Raw genomic sequence first — 16,365 nt, forward strand, 5'->3', positions numbered from 1 at the left:
CTTGAAGGACACCCGAGCACGTTTCCCGCTGATTTTGGATATGCATTCTTGATGCACAGGAATATGATCATATCTCCACCAAACAAAGAAGCTTTTCATGAGTGTTGTGTGGTTCTAGGGGAAGGCTAAAGGTCCTGGACACAGGCCAGGCCCTGCAGCCAACCCCCACTGCGCACAGCCAAATGCCTGCTTGGCACTGGATTGGGTGGTTATAGGGGTAGGCCACAGGGCCCTGGCTGCTGGCCAATCCCTGCAGTGCATGGTCAAAGGCTGTGTGTGCTGCATGGTATGGTGATCATAGGGGGTTGGCTGCAGGCACTGTGGTCAACCCCCAGTGCGCACGGCCAAAGGGTGTGCGGGGGTGAGTGGTTAGACCATATATTCAATGCATTGCTCTACTTTATAAATATGGAACAGGGGAATGGCCTCCTTAATGCCACCTTAGCGTAAAAACAAGAAATGATGCCAGGCCGGGGCAAGGCAGGAGTAGGGGCTTGTAAATATGCCCCTAAGTCCATGTGCTATGTAATGGTGGCTGCAACAGGGCCAAAGTATGTGCGCATAATGGGGTTGGCTACAGGATGGTTGGTAGCAAGCCCTGACCCCAGGCCCTGTGGCCAATGCAAAGGCAGTGCAGGGTTAGGGGTTGGCTTTCCATATGGTTACAAGATATTATGTTATGTTATGTTATGTTATGTTATGTTAAAAAAAAACTGACATTCACTGAACTATTACTACCAGCCTCCCTAGGCTGGGTTCCCCGGGGCTGAAATCAACCCCTTCTCTAACTACTGCCAACTACCATCAGCTTAACCTTTGTTCTTTTCAGTGGGTAGATAGATAGATAGATAGATAGATAGATAGATAGATAGATAGATAGATAGATAGATAGATAGATAGATAGATAGATAGATAGATAGATAGATAGATAGATAGACAGATAGACATATAGATAGCTAGATATATAGGTAGAAACACACATTTTTAATACCAATCTTTACTTTAATTCTTTAATTTATATTTATTATTGCATTTCCGAAAAAGCACAATAGTGATATTAATTTAACCCTAAACCTCCATGCTGCCTAACTCTAAGCAAATCTTACTACAATGCACTCAACCTTAAAATAATAGATTTACATATTAATTTGTTCTTTACAATGATTGATATGAATTCATATTTACAAATAATTAAGCCTTAATATTCACACACCCATATGTATCTATGTGTGTATTCAAACACTAACATATACAAACGTACAAATATGCACTTATAATGGTAATGTTAGGTCACTTATATAGGTCAAACAAGAAGTGTACCTGTGACATAAAAGACTGAAAATTTACCGGGGATTAAGAGATTTATGAGATAACTCCTGTATTATAAAGACTTTTGAAGTAAAGGCTAGTATGAAAAGATAATGTGAATTTTCTTCTCCCTATTACTAACAATACCAAGAACTCTGTGCACAGGGAGAAATATACCAAAAGAGGGCAATAGTAAGCCTTTCAACCTCAAAACCATGTTCAAATGCATATCATCATTCATGTTTATTCTTGTTCTTGATTACATGAATGAGATGTCTCTCCCCAGCTATGATATGCTTTTTAATCAAACCCGGTCATGTCCCTTCATTATGAAAAGATGTTCAGCATCTCTCCTGGTTAAATATTTTCTTTGAAAGTAACCCTTGCAGGATCTTACCTAGAGGTTATACAGGGAACAAGGCTTGTTTCCGCATCCTTACATCGCATGTCCCTGCAATGTATACACCACCCAATCTCTGCACATTTTCAAGCAGACAGAAAGCTCATAAAGTATAAAATTAATTTTAATTGGCTACATTTACTTTCTTCTGTAATCTAAGCTCCGATATACCACATCTTGACATGCCATTTCTCTTACTTCTTATTTCTTTCTGGTGGTGTTTTAGCTACACATAAAACTGGTGACAAACCCCTTGCTATCTGTGACCTGTTTGATCACCTGGGGTCATATTATAGATACTGGCCCTCATTACGACCCTGGCGGTGGGTGATAAAGTGTTGGTAATACTGCCAACAGGCTGGTGGTAAGTACCGTCAAATTATGACCATGGTGGTGATAACTCGCATAGACAGCCAATGTACCACACCAACTGCCAGGGCAGAAACAACAGCCACCACGGCGGTAGCCGCCAACAGCCAGGCGGAAGACAAAGTACTGCCCACCATATTAAGACACATGAAACCTCCACCTTTTCCAGGGCAGTACCAACGCCAACAAAAGCCTGGTGGAAACAGAGCTCAGACGTGAAAGGACTCACCATTAGAGACACAGAGAAGAACCACGCCCCATTGAACCTGAACTGCATGTTTTCCTAATGACCTTCTATGTTACGCTCCACCTGGAACACCAACAAAGATGATGACGGTGAGTACAGCCACCTAGCACACAAGGGAGGGTGGGAGGAAAATGAGAGTGGCACACACATGCACAACACACACCCGACACACACCATACACACAACCAGCTGCTCAGGAAAATCAATTGGTCCCTGAAAAACAGCAGAATAATGCAAGGACAACAGCAATTGATGAAAGTGATTGTAATAAGATCAACATCAAAATTAATAATTCGATTTATCAAAGAAACAGATATGTACACATGTACTCAAAGGGACACTGTCTAGTCCAATGTTCAAAGTCCCCACATGGCCACAGGGCACAGTCTAAGGCCCAACACGAGTCCTGAGCACATCCAGATAGTACACTGCCTGGGCTTCAGTTTGCAAACAGGCAGGCACCTCAGGGGGTGGGGGCACCTCAGCCAGATGCTTGAACAAGCCCACTGGTCCTGGAGGGGCCAACATGCCCATTGCTTTGCCCTGGGGAGTTCAAGGCCACAGTCTCTGGAGTGGGTGTCTTTCCCACTGGTTCTGAAGGAGGCAACATGCCCATTGCTTTGTCCTGGGGAGTGCAAGGCCACAGTCTCTCGAGTGGCTCACTTGCCCACTGGTTCTGGAGGGGGCAGCCTGCACAGCAGCCCCTGGAGGGTGGCCTACGTGGCGTCCGCCAGCGGTGATGGCTGCACTGTGCTGTTGGTGGTTGGAGGAGGCTCCTGGGCAGTCCTTGCACTCACTGATGGCTGCTTGGTGGTGGTTGTTGAAGGTGGCCCCTGGGCAGCCCCTGCACTCACTGATGGCTGCACATCCACAGCTGGCGGTGGGGGCCCATGACAGCTGGTGGTGGTAGTGGCGGTGTTTGCCTGACAGCTTCTGCTGGTGTGGAGTGCCCGTCTCCTCCTGTTCATGGATCAGGGATATTTGACCCTTCCTGGCAGGGGTGGATGGGCTATTCCCCTCTCTGCCTGGTGGTGCAGGCTCTTTCCCCTTCCTCACAGCTGGTGCTGGCTCCATCTCCTTCCTCACAGCTGGTGCAGGCCCTTTCCCCTTCCTCACAGCTTGTTCAGGACTCTTCCCTTTCATCCCTGGTGGTGCTGGCTCCTTCCCCCTCAGTGTAGTAGATCTAGTATCCTCACCAGGATGAGTACGTGGTCCTACCACTGTTCCCGTGGACTGTTTGGCTGAGGTGCTGGGCTGTGTCCCTGGAACCCGGCCCATACGTGCAGGACGGGGGGAGGGGCAGGGAAGAGGTCAAGTTAGGCAAGGAAAAGGTTTTTAGGGATGTTGGGGCGGGAAGAGGGAGGAGTAATGGGAGTGGAGGAGGAGGGAGTGGTTGTTGGAGGTGTATGTCTGCTGGATTTGGGTGCAGGTGCATGGGCTGTATGCTGATGTGAGGTGGATGGCTGTTGGGTGTCTGTGTGCTTGTGTTTGTGTCCTTTAGGAGGAGGGCAGACACGGGGAGAAGACCCAGGGGATGCATGCATGGATGTTGTGGAGATGTCTGCCTGTGTGCTGTGTGTTCTGTTTGGTGTGGTGATGCTGATAGTGGATGTAGATGTAGTGCATGCAGGTGTGAGTGTGGACTTAAGTGGGAGGGAGGTGGGGGAGGAGTGGGAGACAGTGATGGCTGTGGATGTTGTCATGTCTGCAACAGTATGTTGTTTATGTGAGTGCCTCTGGGGTGAATTGCGTTGCTTGTGTTTGCCTGTGCCATTCCCCTCCTGATTAGTATTAACTGAGATTAAGATATCATTGTTGTGCTGATCATCAAAGTGTCAGAGCATTAGGTATTGTGACACAAGGTCTCACATTCAATGTTCAACTACAACAGGGATATGGCTAGATATACAAATGAGTGACTGGAACATCAACGTATCCTTGCACATGTAACTATAAAACATATGGATTCATATGTTGACTTGAGTCACAGACATGTGGTCTATCAATTCATCCATTTTACCTGTTGCAAAACTCAAAGACCTTGTTGTCTAAATTGTGTTACATTAAGAAGAGAATATATGACTTGACACATATACATTGACATTTGGTGAAAGCAAAAAAAAGAAAAAGTAACAGTAGACTTGCCAGATCCTACTATTTGCCTGGTGTCTATGCTAAATCTTGGTGTTGCAGCAGTACTCAGAGCCGAAGTAGAGGTGGTGGCGGGTGGTTGATGCCAACATCCCAAAATTTGATTAAGACAATAAGTGGATGAGCATACTTGTAGTCTCTTTAAATGACTTCATGAGTTAGTGTTGAGTAAAATGGCTGAGCAAATTGAAATGCCAAAAACTCATTCACACTGCTATGATGCTACAAACAAGGTTTTACAAGTCCTCTACTGGCCTTGATAGCCTTGTCTCATACCTGTGCATGATGTAGGTCATACTGCCATAAGTGTAAGTACTCCCGTCCATCTGTTGCAACCAATGTACCTGTTATAGGGAATCTTTGAGTGAAAGGAAGAATGGGTGGACATTAAAATAAGCAGTTTTCTATCAAATGTTGCATTTTGAAGCTGTGTATGAGGGACATGTGTGTGATATTTACCTAATTAAGTAAGGTAGGGGAGGACAGAGTGATGTTAGTTGGTATAGGAGAACTTGTTGGAACAGAGGGGTGTTTGAGTTCTTACCTGGCCGGAAGTTGGGATCTCAGAAACAAACAGGACATGTAGCAGGACATAGTACTTAGTGGGGGGGCATGTTCCTCAAGATAGTTAAGATTGGATCCATGCCCATCTCTAGGAAGAACCTTTGCCATCTGCATCTTGGAGTATTTCTCCTTCACCTGTCACCTCTAATCCCGTGCCTTCTCCTCCATTGCATTAACAGTGTCTGTAACATCCTGCCACATGGCTGCCTTCTCCACTCCACTGTGGTTGCATTGAGGCATGCCATGTAGTTGATTTTACTGATCTACAGCAAAACTAACTACAAGGTCTGTACTCTCCTCAATGATGTTCCTTGTCTTGAGTGATTCTGGATGTATAAGGGAGTCTGGAGCTTGTGTGTGGGGCACTGGCAGCGAAGCAGTCCAAGGTGAAGAAAGCAGAGCCAAGGATGTGGAATGTGTTATGTGTTGGCTGTGTCAATGTGTGTCAGGTATCCGTGATTTATCTCCGCTATATATTATTACCCTATTCACCTCCATTCTGCAATATCCACCCTGGTGATGGAAATGTCTGAGATCTCCTCAAGCAGGTGAATAGTAGAAATATGACAGAAGAGTTAATAATGATAAGTCTACAGGTGTAAACACAGTCACATGAGACTCCAACCCTTCAAGTGGTGAGAAATAGACTGGAAAATCTACTTTTCATACATTATTAAAAAAGAAGTGACTACTGCTCTAATGGGAGGTGCAAGGGTGACCTGTGTGTCTATATAATCCAGAGGTTTTTGACACAGTCTACAGTACAGGCACTTTCACCAATATCTTGTGGCTAGAATGGTAGATGCCAGAACAAGGTTTAGACCTAGAGAAGTAAAATCACCATTTTAGCTCCATTCAGTTTCAATTGGTCATGACTCATCAAAGTATCAGCTTTAGGCAAGCATTGGTTAATATTACCAAGACTAGTCCTTAGATTGTTTGTAATCTTTAGGACCACCTGGATGTCACTGGCGTACATGAAAACAATATATAACAATAAGATTGGAGTAAGAAAGCCAGAAGAAGTATATATATAAATTAAAATGTAAAGGGGGCAACATGAAACCCGGTAGTACACCCCTTATAAGCTTTCATTCAGATGACAAAAAAAGCGCAAGATCAACATTGTGGGTTAATCAATTAATAAAATCTCACAACCAGGATAATGCACAACTACATATTCCAAGCTGTTCAAGCTGGTGTTTGGTAATCTGGTAATTTACAGTGCTAAATACAACTGGTAGGTCCAGCAAAATGAGTGAAGCTGACTGAGCCATATTGGCGAAATATCTAAGTTTATCTAGTTATGCAACTACTACAATCTCAAAACGGCTGCTAGATTGAAATCCTGCCTGGAGATGATGAAACATATAATTTGCCTTGGTTAACCTCTGAAAGTGCCTTTTAAATAGTTGTGAAAGAAAAGGAAGGTGTGAAATTGAACAATAGTTCACTGAGGTAGCTGGGTCAAGAGTAGTGCATAATATAATAACTCTTATTTTGCATTTTTGTTTTCATGGCAAATTAATTCTTCTTTGATCTGTGCCACTTTAAGATGAGGTGGACTGTCTATTGCAGGGTGTTTCTATCTGCATACTTTATGGTTATTTTCTAGTCACAGCTCACAACTGGAGGGCTACTAGATGCCTCTATTATGTCCCACAATATGTTTATAATTTCAGTGCTGCATAGTCATCTTTTTGCCCTCTTCATCCCCTTTATTTTGTTGCTGACTAGTGCTGATGATAACTGACTGACTTTGCCCTGGGCTCTGTTAGCCAGACCCAGGCCAGTGCTATTTTAAAGCATACACAAGTAGTAGAGTACACTAGGTATTAGGGTACCCTTCCAACTGTCCTGGCAGACCCTGTAAGTCCTTAGTATATGATAGGGCAAGGGTGTACAATTGTCCTATAAGCCCCTCGTATATATTTAGGCATGGAGATTAGAGGCCCAGCAGAATTTCTGCACTTGCATGTGTGCACTGCTGTGTGCTTCCTGTCCGTTTTAAATGCAGGCCTGTCTTGCAGTCTGTCTTTAAAAGTTAAATTCCTACTATTTGCATGACAGCCCCTATAATACCATAGTAAAAAATGTGGCAAGGGAGTGCCAACTACCTATAGGACCCTAGTACGTAATAGGGCATGGAAGTAGAGGCCCAGCAGAATTGCCGCCCTTTGCATGTGGGCACTGCTGGAGGTTGTCTGTCATTTGTAAATGCAGCCTGACTCTGCAGACCGCATTTAAATGGAAATGGTGTCCCAATTCAACTTTGGTGCTGTGGAAACTTTAAATGTCATGATCTAACTTAGTATCACATATTATGTACCCTCAGGGTCTCCACTAGGTTTCCCAGGGGTGGGGGGGTATGTAACTGTAAGCAAGGGCCTTATAAAAGATGTTTTATGAACCCTGCTTAGGAAAAAAACTGATCATTTCATTGTGTTCCCTATTCTAGATACTGGCCTTCATAGGCTATCCTTGCTATATTGTATTTCATGGTAATAATAGTAAGGAAAAGTACAGAAAGTTCATTCAAGGACTTAAAAGATTTGTTTTCATAAATCCAGCAATCTGACATTGGTGAATTTATCACAACTTGTACAGAAAATACGTTATAAGGCTTTTCTTTCTGTAAGCCAAAATCCAGCCTTCTGAAGGTCCCCACTGATTGGTCAATGCTCACAGGATTAGCAGAGATACTTGATTAAGTGATAAGTGGCTGGCCAGGGGAGAGCCTATCTGATGAAGGGCAGCTCAGGCTACACGGGAATGCCAGAGCAGGGGGAGGGGTAATAAAACATACAGCCTCAAAGGAGAGCAAGACAGGAGGGAATGCCAGATCACCTAACCCCCCACCTTCTGGAACCCTCAGTCAGATACCAGGCTTAAGGAAGGAATTTGCAGATGTTAGGAGGAGAAAAACTATGGAAATGAGCCACACTTGACAATGGTTTAGTAAGCTTTTAGTTTCAGACATCATGGATTTTGGCAGAATGACGCTTTCTGGGACAGGAATATAACGCACTTTGGGGGAAGTGGTCATGCATCTAGGTGTCACTCTGTATTCTATTAGTTGGGTACCCCGCCTTCCTGATGCCCAGGAGCTGGGAATAAATATGTGAGAGGTGCATAGTCTCTCACATCTGCTGCCTGAAACTACAAGAGAAAGAAGGACTGCCCTGCTGGAATCTGGATCGGCACCCTAGGCCTGCATTTCTGAGTAAGCTGTGCCTGCTGCACAATCTGGTGCTACAGCCCTGGCGATGGTGCCTTGCTTCAAGAAGGACTCAGGGGTGGATTCCCTGCAGCTACAGGTTAACAGAGCTTTACCTGCATCATCCCCGGCAAACGTCACCAACCTGAAGTGCATCCAGTGGACTTTTAAGGATTTGACCAGGTGCATTGTGGGAATTGTGGTCCAGCTTTCCAAGGACCATCCAAGAGATTCCAGACCCTTAGATTCGTGTTTTGGACCCTCTGTAGCTGCAAGGAGGACTTCAAGAAATGCCTCCTGAAGATTGAAGAAGTTGGAGAATGCTGCTAAACTTGGCACTTTGGCGGTCATTACAACATTGGCGGTAAAAGAGCTCAGGGTCATGGTGGAGGAAATCGTCTGGGTAGAGCCACAGCTATTCGGATCACAGGTGTAGCACACCTCCATAGCTAGGAAGATGGAGCTATGGTGAAGATAAGTGGACAGGGTCAACGCAGTGGGACAGCACCCAAGAAATCAGGATGACATCAGGAAGAGGTGGAACGACCTACGGGGGAAGGTGGATTCCGTGGTCTCAAGACACCACCTTGCGGTTCAGCGGACTGGCGGCGGACCCCCACCTCCTACCCCACAACTAACAACATGGGAGGAGCAGGTCTTGGCAATTCTGCATCCTGAGGGCCTCAGAGGAGTAGATGGAGGAATGGACTCTGGTAAGTCAAAGCTTTACTATTACATCCCCCACCCTACCTGCATGCCATCACATATACCCACCTTCACCCCCATCACTCCAACTCCTCACAAATGTCCCAATATCACAAACCACATACCCCAACACCAAGCCCTGCATGCAACAACAAAGCATGGACACCCATCACCAAAGCATGGCCACTGCACATACCCATACACCCCCCTAAACCATCATCACACAAGGTCCCACACAGGAATGCAAGCACTGGGGTACACGGTCACCCACACATTGCACACCATGCCACACACAGATGTAATAAACATCCTTTTATACCCCTGCAGGACCCCTAACCAACATCACCGGACAGGAGGGTCCACACATGTCCACATCACCAACAGAAGAGGCCCACAGTGATGACAGCACCTCTGTCCAACTGGATCTAGATGACCAGCCCGGCCCATCGGGGACCTCTGGACAGTCAGTTCCCCTCACACAGTCACAGGCCACTACAGAGCTTCCTCCCTCTGGAAACACCAGCACAGCACCCACCCAGCGGGCCCATACCTCTGTCCCCAGGACACGTCTAGCAGCAGTCTGTCCATCACTACAGGGAACCCAGGCTCACCCACCACCCCAACAACACCAGGGACCTGGGGGCAGTGGTAGTGGGTACACGGTCCAGGCGACGGAGGCCCAGGAACACAGGGGAACTGGGAGGGCTGCTGTACGACAGGGGGAGGACAGGCCAAGGGAACCCACTCTCCACGAGGCCTTCTCCTCCATCATGGGAGCCTACCACCACTCCCAGGAGACGATGGCAACGGTACTGGCCAAGTTTCAGGAGACCCAGCGGCTGCAGGAGGAACAGTATTTGGGCTTCAGGGAGGAACTCAGAACCATCAATCCCACCCTGTGCACCATCGTAGGGATGCTGAAGGAAGTACTCAACACCAGGCGGGACACTGGCACAACAAGGGGCCCCCTGACACTAGCATGGAAGATGAACTGCCCACCACCCTCACCAGCGCTAGTGGACAGGACGCCCGCCACAGGACCACCACACCAGCACACCACCCCCTGCAGAGGGAGAACCACCCCACAAACGGTCCCTGAGATCCAGGACAAAGACAGAGAACGATGCCAAGACCCCCGCCAAGAAATGAGACCACCCTGAATGTCACCTTTCTGTCCCACTTTGTCACCCTGTCCATCCTCAAACTGCCCCAGCTCCACTTCCCATGCCCATTTGGGCAATGTACCTGTGAGACTAATAGACTGGACTCTGCCATGGACATTCCTCCACCATCCCCCCTCACCATTTGACAACCCCCTCCAATATTGAGCACTTCAATAAACACCCTTGAAGCACAAAACAATCTGGAGTCAGTCTGTAATTTTGAAATTGTGTATTAGCAATTACAGTGACAAAATGCTCTTTCAATTGTAATGTCAACATACCTATGTCACACAGCTCTAGTCCATGAGGAAACAAAGCAGATGTCACACAGTGGGACCCACATCTGTGAAATCGTAAGGGAAAGTGATAACTCAGTGGCCATACACTGAGTGAAAACGACAGACAGTAGAGAGGTAGTAGTGTTAAAGTACATGTAGTAGGCAGGTCTGTACTCTTACCTGTGTCTCACTTGAAATATTGCAGGATCACCGAGTTCCTGTTGTCCATGTCCTCTTCTTCTGCTTCTTCGTCTTCACTGTCCACAGGCTCCACAGCTGCAACAACACCGCCATCCGGACCATCCTCCTGCAGAAAAGGCACCTGTCGTCGCAAAGCTAAGTTGTGAAACATACAGCAGGCCACAATGATCTGGCACACCTTCTTTGGTGAGTAGAATAGGGATCCACCTGGCATCTGGAGGCACCGGAACCTGGCCTTCAGGAGGCCAAAGGTCCATTCTATAATCCGCCGAGTTCACCCATGGGCCTCATTGTAGCGTTCCTCTGCCCTGGTCCTGGGATTCCTCACTGGGGTCAGTAGCCATGATAGGTTGGGGTAACCAGAGTCAACTGCAAATGGCGATGGACAACTGTTAGACACACACTAACCTGTAGGGATATCCCCAGACTCAGACAACCATTCCCACTGTCTTGCTTCCAGGTGCTCACCTAATAGCCACACACTGTGCCTCTGGAGTTGACCCATCACATAAGGGATGCTGCTATTCCGCAGGATGTAGGCATCATGCACTGAGCCAGGGAACTTGGCATTCACATGCGAGATGTACTGGTCTGCCACACCATCTGCACATTCATCGAATGATAACTCTTCCGGTTTCTGTACACCTGTTCACTCCTGCGGGGGGGCCAAAGCCACATGTGTCCCATCAATGACACCTATGATGTTGGAGATATGTCCCAGGGCATAGAAATCACCTTTCAATGTAGGCAAATCCTCCACCTGAGGGAAAACGATGTAGCTCCGCATGTGTTTCAGCAGGGCAGACAACACTCTGGACAACATGTTGGAAAACATAGGCTGGGACATCCCTGATGCTATGGCCACTGTTGTTTGAAATGACCCACTTCCAAGGAAATGGAGTACTGACAGCACCTGCACTTGAGGTGGGATTCCTGTGGGATGGCGGATAGCTGAAATCAGGTCTGGCTCAAGCTGGGTACACAGTTCCTTGATTGTGGCACGGTCAAGCCTGTAGGTGATGATCACATGTCTGTACACTGGAGGATGCCGCCATCTCCTCACATGTCCCAGCAGACGGTGCCTATGAAGGACAACAGCGAGCACAGAGTCAACCAACTCAGAGGTACGTACCCACAGCTTACACAGAACACGATTCATAATCCGAAAAGTGGCCTGTATGTGTGTTGAGGCTAAGCTTAGGTATGTGTGATGCAGTTAAAAATTAAGCCATGTGGGCCCCTGAAATGGCGGCTGCCTGACCTCTAAAGTGGGACAATGGGATGTGAGGTAACTGCGCTGCCGTTGTACACCATTGCGGTAGGCGGTTGAAGACCGCGGCACAATGCTGCATTGGTTAACATTGGACCCTATGGGTCCCAGGATCCAATGACGATGTACGCCAGCGGTGACGGTACGCACCGCCGCGGACGTGACCGCCATTTTCTATCTGTTCAATCACTCGATACCTGATCTTCGACAGGAGAGGACCTACACTGCAAGTGCTGCTGTGACCTCGGTCTGGAAGAGACAATGGCTCAAGTGTCTGGGGAAAGGGCCCCTGCCTTCACATCGGAGGAGTTGGAGAAACTTGTGGATGGGGTCCTCCCCCAGTACACACTACTCTACGGTCCTCCAGACAAATAGGTAAGTACACCGGGAGCATGCTGTATGGGCTATGCCTATGTGGAGTGGGGTGGGTGAAAGATGGGGGGGGAGATTGAGGCTTGCATAAAACGACGATGAATGCATGTGCCACATGGCAAGGGTAGGGATGGAGGCCAATGACTGTGATGGTGCAGTTGGTAATAAAATTTCTCTTCCCCCTGTACAATTCACATAGATCAGTGCCCACCAGAAAAAATATATTTGGCGTGCCATCGCCAAGGCGTCCGGACCCTGGGGTTCTACCACAGACGGAGCACCCACTGCCAGAAAAGATGGGAGGATATTTGCCGCTGGAGCAAGAAGACGGCGGAGGCTCAGCTGGGGATGGCCTCCCAGCGTGGGAGGGGTGCCCGTCGCACCATGACCCCCCTGATATTCAGGATCCTGGCGGTGGCGTACCAGGAGTTGGATGGGCGCTTGAGGGCATCACAGCAGCCACAAGGGGGTGAGTACACTCTCATCCTGCTGATTTTGCGCAGTGGAGGTGTCTGGGTGGGGGAGGTGGGCTGTGTGTTTCCCTAGGCCAGGGCGAGTTTAGTAGGCAAGGTCCCTCCGTAAGGCTGGCCCTGTGGCACCCCACCCCACCTCTGTAGAGTGCCAAGTACACCTAGTAATGGCCCTGGAGGGCGACACTACGGACTCGGAGTTCACCAGTGGGACGGAGGGCGAGGGGAGCTCCACCGCGGGGACAGGAGCTGACTACAGTGACACGGACTCGTCCTCAGATGGGAGCTCCCTTGTGGTGGTGGCAACATCTGTGCCCCCCGCATCTACAGGTACAGCCGCCACTCCCCCTACAAGCACCGCCCTCCCAGCAGCCCCTCAGCCTTTGCCCTGTGCCTGCTTACCCAGGTGGGTGGGCATCACCTTCGCCCCAGGCACCTCAGGCCCTGCCCCAGTCACCCCTGCTGCCCTCAGTGAGGAGGCCCTTGACCTCCTCAGGTCCCTCACTGTTGGGCAGTCTACCATTTTGAATGCCACCCAGAGTGTAGAAAGGCAGTTGCAACAAACAAATGCATTCCTGGAGGGCATTCATTCTGGTCGGGCGGCACTCCAGCGAGCTTTTCAGACTCTGGCCTCAGCACTGATGGCAGCCATTGTCCCTGTCTCTAGCCTCCCCCCTCCAACTTCCTCCACCCAGACCCAATCCCCTGTACCCCAGCCTATCCCAAGCACACCTTCAGACCAGCATGCACACACGTCAACACACAAGGGAAGCTCAGGCAAACATAAGCACCACACATCCCACAGGCACTCACGCAAGCATCACACACAGACACACCAACATCCACTGCCTCCACTGTTTTCCCCTCCTCCCTCCCAGTCTTGTCTACACTCACACCTGCATGCACTACATCTACAGCCACTACTGCCATCACCAGCACACACACCACCACACCCCACTCACGTGCAGTCACCACCCCCACTACCATTCACACGTCCCCTGTGTACTCTCCCAGTGTGTCTGTGACACCACCTCCCAAGATACACAAACGCAGGCACACACCCACCCAACAGCCATCCACCTCATGACAGCCTCCAGCGCATGCACCTTCACCCAAAGTCACCCCCTACAACCACAACCTCTTCCTCCACTCCCAAACCCCCTCCAGCTACCCGTCCCAGTGTCTCCCAAAACTTTTCCTGTCCAACCTTGACCTCTTTCCCACACCTCCCCCACCCCGTCCGTCTCCTAGGGCCCGACTCTTCAGGTCCCAACCTAGCACCTCAGCCACAACATCTCTGGGACCCGTGGTGCCTGTAGTCACCGGAATCTGGAGTGCACCGGCCACCAGGGCAGCCAGTGTGGCACGGAGCCACAGCACGGACAGTCCCCCACCTGTCAAGCATCAAAAGTTGGCCGGTGCCCGGCGGGAGAGGGGGAAGACTCCAGCCACCAAAGCCGCTCCCAGGGGTCCCAGTGGGAGTGTGGAGTCAGCTGCGACACCTTTCAAGGTTGGGAAGGGCCAGAAGAAAACCGGCAAGTCTGGGAAGAGCAGCACGGCGGAGAAGACCGCCATCATCCCCGCTGCCCAGGAGGCCACCGCCATCACCTGCCCTGTTGCCCAAGACGCCACCGCCATCATCCCTGCTGCCCAAGAGGCCACCGCCAGCACCTGCCCTGCTGCCCAAGAGGCCACCGCCATCATCCCCGCTGCCCAGGAGACCACCGCCAGCACCTGCCCTGCTGTCCAAGAGGCCACCGCCATCATCCCCGCTGCCCAGGAGGCCACCACCAGCACAAGCGCTGCTGGGCCAGAGTGGACCGCCAGCACAAGCCCCGCTGGGCTAGAGAGGACCGCCAGCACAAGCCCCGCTGGGCTAGAGAGGACCGCCAGCAGCTGAGTCACTGCAAAGGAGCCCCCCGCCACAAGCACAGCTGAACAGGGCACTGCCGCTGCAAGCACAGCTGAACAGGGCAATGCCGCCTCAAGCACCGCTGAACAGGGCACCGCCACTACAAGCACTGCTGCCAAGGACACCGCCGCCTCAAGCACCGCTGCCAAGGACACCGCCGCCTCAAGCACCGCTGAACAGGGCACCGCCGCTACAAGCACCGCAGGCCCATGAGCGCCAAAAGCTCTGACGCTACTGAGGCCACCACGAGCAGGATGAAGCACTCTGGGCACAAGGCCCCCTCCAGAACCAGTGGAGAGATACATCCACTACCTCTGTCCTTGGCAGGATGAAGCACTCTGGGCACAAGGCCCCCTCTGGAATCAGTGGAGATTGACATCCATTACCTCTGTCCTTGGCAGGATGAAGCACTCTGGGCACAAGGCCCCCTCCAGAACCAGTGGAGACTGTTATCCACTTGAGAGACTGTGGCTTTGCAGTCCCCAGGATTGCACAGTGGGGAACCCACCCACTGTATAGACTTGAGAGACTGTGGCTTTGCACTTCCCAGGATGGAACAGTGGGCAACCCACCCACTGTATAGACTTGAGAGACTGTGGCTTTTCACTCCCCAGGATGGAACAGTGGGCAATCCACCCACTGTATAGACTTGAGAGACTGTGGCTTTGCACTCCGCAGGATGGAACAGTGGGCATGTGGCCCCCTTGTGGATTTGGCGTTGTGCACTCAAGCGGCTGAGGTGCCCCCCCTTTCCCTCCCCCTGAGGTGCCTTTTTTATTGGTATCTGATGCCCCTGCAGTGTTCTCTCTGTCATGGTCGGGGATCTTGTGTGGGCCTCGCCCATACCGTGTGGGCCCAGTGTTCCACGGACTTCAATGGAGCACTACCTGGACTACTATTGTTGATGTATATATTTGTTTATGGTGTGTATATATATTTTTGCGTACTGGATTTTAATATATTACAATGATTACACTCATTTTCTTTTGTCTCTGCATTTTTCTGGGGAGATTGAGGGGTGTACCTGTAATGTATCATGCTGTATTAGTGTGTGTGTTGTGGTGGGTGAGGGTGGGGGTGGGGGTGTTGCTTGTTGCATGTGTGTGTCCCTGTTTTTTCCCTCCCCCCTCCCCTGTGTTGTTGGTGCAGTACTCACCGTGGTCTTCGCTGCCGGCGTTCATGCTCCTGGTAGAGGAGCAAGAAGATAAGGGCTGGCAGGATCTGCATCTCTGGTTCCACCACGTCCTGATTCCACGTGGGGTGTGTAGAGGTGAGCGTTTTCCCTTCGAAGTCCTGTTTCCGCCGTGTTTTTGACCGCGGTGAATCCGCCCCGGAAAAGGTGGCGGATTGGCCTGTTGTGATACTGTGGGCGGTACATTGTTCTCCGTCTGTCTGTTGGCGGTGACCGCCAAGCTGTTTGTTTGTACCGCCGTGGCGGTCGGAGTGTTAAAGTGGCTGTCTTTGTTGGCGGATTCCGCCACAGTCGTAATTCCATTTTTTTTTATCGCCGGCCTGTTGGCGGTCTTACAGCCGCTTTAACACCGTCCGCCAGGGTTGTAATGACCACCTTTGTGTTTCTAGGCACTAGGAAGTGTTTATTCTTTAAAAAAATCATATCTCCGGTTCCAAGGACCAATCAGGATATTCCTTACCCTTGGATTTGTGTTTTGGACCTTTTGGACCTTCAAGGAGGACTTCAGGAAACACCTCCTGAAGTTCTGAAAATGTTGGTAAAGTT

The sequence above is a fragment of the Pleurodeles waltl genome, chromosome 5, assembly GCF_031143425.1.
Source record: "Pleurodeles waltl isolate 20211129_DDA chromosome 5, aPleWal1.hap1.20221129, whole genome shotgun sequence".
In the NCBI taxonomy this organism is placed as follows: domain Eukaryota; kingdom Metazoa; phylum Chordata; class Amphibia; order Caudata; family Salamandridae; genus Pleurodeles; species Pleurodeles waltl.